The sequence below is a fragment of the Magnolia sinica genome, chromosome 9, assembly GCF_029962835.1.
Source record: "Magnolia sinica isolate HGM2019 chromosome 9, MsV1, whole genome shotgun sequence".
Taxonomy (NCBI): Eukaryota; Viridiplantae; Streptophyta; class Magnoliopsida; order Magnoliales; family Magnoliaceae; genus Magnolia; species Magnolia sinica.
In genome coordinates this window covers 79,442,064-79,448,812 of record NC_080581.1, presented here as the reverse complement: position 1 = coordinate 79,448,812, position 6,749 = coordinate 79,442,064, and the positions used below count along the sequence as shown (strand labels likewise).

The 6,749-nt window shown below is 37.0% G+C and overlaps 1 long non-coding RNA gene across 1 annotated transcript; it reads right to left on the bottom strand.

Moving 5' to 3' along the window:
• Positions 1-2,918: 2,918 nt before the first annotated feature.
• On the bottom strand, positions 2,919-4,899 carry LOC131256501 (uncharacterized). Its single transcript, XR_009176851.1, has 4 exons — positions 4,591-4,899; positions 3,940-4,016; positions 3,158-3,841; positions 2,919-3,031 (listed from the first exon to the last, which is right to left on the bottom strand). It is a non-coding gene; the product is annotated as an uncharacterized LOC131256501 (long non-coding RNA).
• Positions 4,900-6,749: the final 1,850 nt, after the last annotated feature.

Genomic DNA, 6,749 nt, shown 5'->3' with positions numbered 1-6,749 from the left:
AACAGGTGAATCGTATATACTATGGATACCTCAAGCACTTCACAGAAAATTTCTTATAAGGTACATAAGTTTCTCTGGAAGGTCATGCTCCAAGGCGTCCAAGCCTATTGCAAAAAGGGCTTTTAGATGATCCTGTTGAGGAATTTACTGAGAAACTTATCAAGATATTGGCCGGAAGAGGAACCTTGCGGCTTGACTCAGTAGTTTTTCTTTACTTTCTTAGGACTAGGGTAGTTTCCTTTATGTTGTTTTAGGATAGACGGTAAACTTAGCGTTCCTGGGAGCCAATCCAACTTTTCATTCCATTTCATTTTCCTAGTTAGTTAGTTCAATGTTTGTGGGTAACATTGCTGCAAACCTTTCCGAGACTACAACTCGTCCACTAGGGGCAACCTAGGAGTTTAAAGGCTTGTTGCATACGCTAAATGCAATCAAGAGCACCTGCGAAAGTGGTGTAGGTAGGATTTTATTTTTGTTATTTTTATTTTACTTCTGTTGATTTCTCTCTTATGCCGACCCGCTCTTGCATAGATATCTTTGGAAAGCCTCTTGATTCTTTCGTCCAGGTACTATCTTTCCTTCACTCCTCTTGTACTTTCATTGTCCCATCACTACAAGAAAGAGGGTTTTTAGCGACGAAATAAATTTTCGTCGCCAAAAGTCACTTTTAGCGACGATACTTTTAGCGACGAAAATTTTCGCGGGAATAAATTGTGATTTTCACTTTTAGCGACGAAAATTTTCGTCGTTAAAGGGTATACACAATTTTGTCAAAATTTCGAATGGATTACTTTTAGCTACGAAACTTTTTGCAGCTAAAAACACTGGATGAGACTTTTAGCTACGAAAAGTTTCGTAGCTAAAAATCAGGGATACTGCTTTTGGCGACGAAAATTTTCGTCGCCAAAGACTGCATACAACACCGGTTTAAATTACTTTTAGCTACGAACATTTTCGTAGCTAAAATTCCTGCATGAGACTTGTAGCGACGATTATTTTCATCACATATTACAGGAATGCTTTTAGCTACGAAAAGTGTCGTAGCTAAAAATCAGGGATACTACTTTTGGCGACGTAAATTTTCGTCGCCAAAGACTCCATACACTCTTACATTTTTCCGGACTAAAACTCGTGGATGAGACTTTTAGCAACGATTATTTTCGTCGCTAAAGGCTGCAAACTTATAATTTACTTGTAGCTACGAACATTTTCGTAGCTAAAACTCCTGGGTACTTTTAGCGGCGATTATTTTTGTAGCCTTTCACCAAAGGCTACAAATTTCGAAAAAGTGGAATGGATTATTCGTAGCTAAAAAACTTGAATGGATTACTTTTAGCTACGAACATTTTCGTAGCTAAAAAACTTAGATCGTAATGGCTTTGGAAATGTAATACATTACTTTTAGCTACGAAAATGTTCGTAGCTAAAAACCTGGATATCACTTCTAGCAATGAAAATATGCGTCGCTAAAAACACTTTTACCTACGAAATATTTTGGAGATAAAAGTCTCTTTTAATAAAAAAAAATATTCCATCTCAAATTTCCTGAACCTGTTAGATTATAATTCATCATATTCTTCCTGATATACACCTGTTATATAATATATTTCATCATATTCACATTCACATCCATCTAAACCCAAACATATATACTATAAAAAATTTCTAAACAAATTTCTCAACAACTTATCGTCATGCTTGAGCAATCAATACAAGAATATACAAGTAAAATCATAAAACTTAAGATACTCAACAACTTATAACTTCTATTCAGAAAATAAAGTTCACGAACTTGGAAAACAAAACAAATTGAATCAAGCAACAAGCACAGACACAAGTAAATATGACTAACCATCCAAGTCATCAAGCACGCACCTATACTGCCCATGAGTATGTGTATCAAAGCCAAGACAGGTCACTACAAGAAAACTGGCTTTTACTGACGGTCAAAACCGCCGGCAAATACTTTGCCTGCGGTTAGCTAACAGCCGGTAAAGGCTTTACCGACGGCCAGGACCTTTACTGACAGTTGTGCTGGACGCCGCTAAATCGTTAGCTTTTGCTACACGACTAGAAAAGTGGTCAAAAGCTACTGATAGCTTGCACTTCTCTGTCCATTTCCCTTCTCCTCAGGTTATCTTCTGTGGGCAAAAACCTGCAGTTTGATATTGCACACAAGATGGGGTCAGATAGAATGTTCTGAATTTCTGGATCCTGCAGTAAACTGAAATGAACATAACAAGGAACTAGATTCAGTAAGCCTTCTTTATGGAAGAGTCCTAGAAAGAAGGATATCCAATTGGATATGGGAAAAATGAACGACTGCTAAATTACTGGTGCAATCAAATGAGTTGAGAAATGTTTACCCTATATCCACAGAGTGCTTGCCAGGAATATCATCCAGTGAAAAGAAGCACCTAAAATCAAAAAGTAAACTGTAATTAGCATGCGTCGGTGTTGGGCTCAGATCAGATAATGCCAATAGAAATCAGCAATGAGAGATGCCATATGTGAAATAAATGCTAGCATGTGCCTTTTAAGATTAGTAAGTGTTATGAAAATCAATACAACTTGTTGCTTGCTTCCAGATTCTAATTCCCTGGTTCAAGTTAAGCCCCAACCCTTTCTACCATAACACATTGAAATAAAAATTTCATACTTCATTGTGGCTGCACTAGTCTTTGTATAGACTCACTTTTGTTATCTTTTGGATTTTTTTTTCTAAGTTTCTAAGAGCAAAAAACGTAAAATTCTCTAGTGAGAGTGGCAACTTAGTTTCAAGATGGATTTGCTAATATTCAGATGATCCAATCATATGCCAAGTCAAGAAGATTTCAAAAAAATAACATTGAAAAAGCATGCAAGAATGTCTTTGCTACGTTGCACATATGCTACAAGCATACATGTAGAGTACCTTGCAGAGTGGGCCATCAAAACTCTCATTCATCCCTTCTTAAAGCCTACAAAACAAGACAAATAAATAAATAAAAATAATCCAACCATCTAACTCCCATTCATCCCTTCCTAATGCCTACAAAACAAAATAGCAAAAAGAAATTAATTGGTATCAAAGTTAGAGATTGGAATTCAACTCAATATTGCATCCAAATACACATTAAAGCTATAAGTTCAGTACAAATGAGTCATATCAACATACACATTAAGAAGTTTATAGCTTTTTTGGGATGGCAGTCATGTATCAGACAAGCTGTTGTTTCCAAAAAGCCTGAAAATCGCGATGCAAGTGGAAGATTTGGTTTGTTAACCTGAAAGAAGGAATGCAATAGTTATTTACTACTAGAGATCATGAAGAAAAGAGATTTGGAACTGAAGGAAAAAAAAAACAGTATAAGGTGAATTGAGATACTAAAATATGGACTGCCCACTATCTCCGTAAACCGCTCCCCTGTAGAAAATCCTCAAAGTTTCAATGCTAAAATCTCCCAACAGAATAACACAAATTGCATGAAAAACATTTCAGAATGACAGCTAATGAATGGAGGATGAATCATCCATAGTGATAGATAGTTACAAGCAAGGAATCCCAAAGGTCAGGATACACATTAAGAATGCACAGGTTCCTGAAAATTAGAAAGGTAAATATATAAAGAAATTAGCAAATACAATCCCAAAGGTCAACCTTAAGAAGGCATCCATGAACCTTGCTAATATGATTTGGCAAATCCAACATATCAAATCCAATAGTTCCAACAATGGGACATAATAAACATGGCATCTTGCAGTGCAATAGGACAGAGACTCATCTATGGTGAACTTGTGGAAACGCAGCATGTCCATCACGCTAACACGTGCAAGAGCACATGTAGCAGACAAGCTGCACCTTTAAAAAAAGAACTTACAAGTGCATAGGGTTTTAGTGTCGGGATACACATTACAACTTACAAGTGGGGGCCAACAGTTGTGAGATACAAACTTTACTTTCATAAGCTCTGCCATAGATGGAAGATGTGTGAAAAGCCTTACAGAACGAAGCTTTTAACCTGCCTGTCAATGTCCTACAAAAGACGGATAAGAAAAGAATATAAATATCAATTGTCTAAGAAAAAGATGGCCAAAGATTGGATGGCAAGGAACTTTCAATTAGATTCGGTTGGGTCATATATAACAAAATGAGAACTAGTAAAGTTATAGAAATATTACTGACGCAATCCAAATTTAAGCTTGGGATGTGAAATTACTATTCTCAGTTGATATGGGTTTCATAGCATGGATTGGCTACAAACAAATCCAGACGTACTGGCTCCTTGAAGAGTTCCTTACTGACATAAATTACACTACTGCAGTTAAGAGTTACACATGCTGTAGAGGCAAATATCATATACAAGGACCAAACAAATCAATACCATATTAAGTTAACCTGAAACAGATGATTACTAAGCCTGCACGTGTGTGGAGCTGTGCCCATCCACATGTAGCCACACATGCCAATATGGAAGATGTGTATGAGATCCCAGCTTTTCATAATTTCATTAGATGAACCAGATTGATTGGATGTTCTTGTGCAAAAATCAGGCAGTGTTACTTCTCAGGTCAGGGACAAAATACAAAAGAAATCTTTAGGCAACTTACTGCAAGGCCAACAGTCCCAAGGCCGAAAACAGCAACAATAGATCCTGGTTCTACCTTTGCTGTGTTCCAAACTGCTCCAAATCTGAAAAAAGGTGGGCCCCACATGTACAGTTTATTAGGCCAAGCAAATGCTTATCCTCCTTATATATAACAGCCACGAGCCAGCTAATTCCATCTCATATATAACACAGCAGTAGTAATATCATAATACTCATAACCAGCTGCCTACCAGACATCAATCCTCCATTACCTGGTCTGTCTACTGGCTGGTGCATTTCCTCAAGTTCATTACACGTAGAAGAATCTCTCTTCTAATTTTTCCAATTTATGAGATAAACATATGAAACTAAAGGCAACACATTTATGTCTGCAATTCAGTTAAAAAAATTTGATGAACATATTGAGCCAATGTGGCAAAGATTAGAGATGAACAAAAAATTTGATGGACTAGAGATTACCTTGTCGAGCTGGTCCAATTCAGTTTTCCCATTGAATAATGGTTCCTTTGCAGTTGTTGAATTTTCTTTACTCCTAATATAAGTTCAAGTGCCCTGTGAAGAAAGAAGTAGTGCAGAACTGCAGTGAGTTGCTAAGAAAGTGCAATATTTTATAGAAATGACAATTAAAAAGTAAACAAACACCGATACCATTAAATTCTATGGAATTTCATACTTACACTGAGTAGGGTCGTATTCAGAAGACATTACCACATCCGCAAGTAGAAGAAAACATGTAAGAAAGGCATTTTATGAACCTGTAGCAAGCATGGGACAAACACCAAGAGCTAGTCCTTGACTAGCAACAGAAAAGCCCCCCACAAAGCCTGCACACGTGGTGACAACACATCAGAGAGAGAGAGTACATAGTAGGACACATTTTCATCATTTAAAATTGAGTGAAAAGCTGCACTTGTGGCTATACTAATTTGTGATTTTGGAATTTCTACTCTTAGTAGATTTCCAAAAATCACAAAATGGGGATGTTTTGTGTTGTATTAGGAAAAAACAAAAGAGTTCTTTCAAATCCACATGAATATCATTTAACTGTTTTTGGATTTTCTACTAATGGTGTAAGAGTAGAAATCCAAAATCACATATTAATGTTCTCAGAGGCTGAGCCAAACACAAGCTAAACTGATTAATGGTTCCTTTTTTCTTTTCTTTTTTGAAATGTGAGAACACAAGCACTCTTACACCCCCATGCACACTTTCAAGAGTACCCCATGGAAAAGTTTCGAAATGAAACACCCAGATCAGAAATTATCCATATCCGATTTTTTTGGCCATCAACATGAGAATCCAAACAAGGGTTTCTCATGAAACAACTGCTGGAGAAAGATAAAACCTAGAACACAATAAGAAGTTTACTAGTTACCTTTCTTTTCTTTTCTTCTCTTTTCTTTCTTTCTTTTTTTTTTTTTTTCTTTTTTTGTATCAAAGTCACCATTTCTAAATGTGGTAAATGTGTATGAAATCCGAAACAATCATCCAGTGGCGTTGCTTAAATGGACCATATGTACCCATAAAAACAACAAAAGACCCATAAAAACAACAGAAAATGAAAAATACCCAGATTATAATTAATCCAGTAACATTATCTCAGCACATTCCAAATACAAAACCCATAAAATGAAGCGGAACAAATTCATAGCAGTAAAACATTAAGTTTCAATAGATAAAGAGATATTTGCTCTCTACTTCGAGGTTCTAGCCCCACAGGCACCTCCACATGTGGCTATGCATGCTAACTGGGCACGTGCATATGAAATCCAGGCCACGTATCAGGTGGAAAATGGTGTAGATTATCCAGCCGAAAGCCAGTCCAGAAAACCACTCAGGCCAGCCACAAATGAACAAAAACATTGGACAGTCGTTTTCAAGGCCACCAAACCTGCCTATTCCTGTGCAGCTGACCTGACAGTTGAATAGCTTGAGTTTCTGGCTAGATGATCTACACTGGTTCACACGTGATACATAGATAACATTTGCCAGGTTGGCATGTGGAGCCCCAAATAGAGGTGCATGTGGACCAGTGGAGGATACATGAGGGGTTAGCAAACCTCGAGTCTCAGGTATGCTGATGGAAATTGATTTCATCATGCATTGAGGACATAATGTTCTTGCATGATTACTTGCTGATGACAGGAGATTCAACTTGGC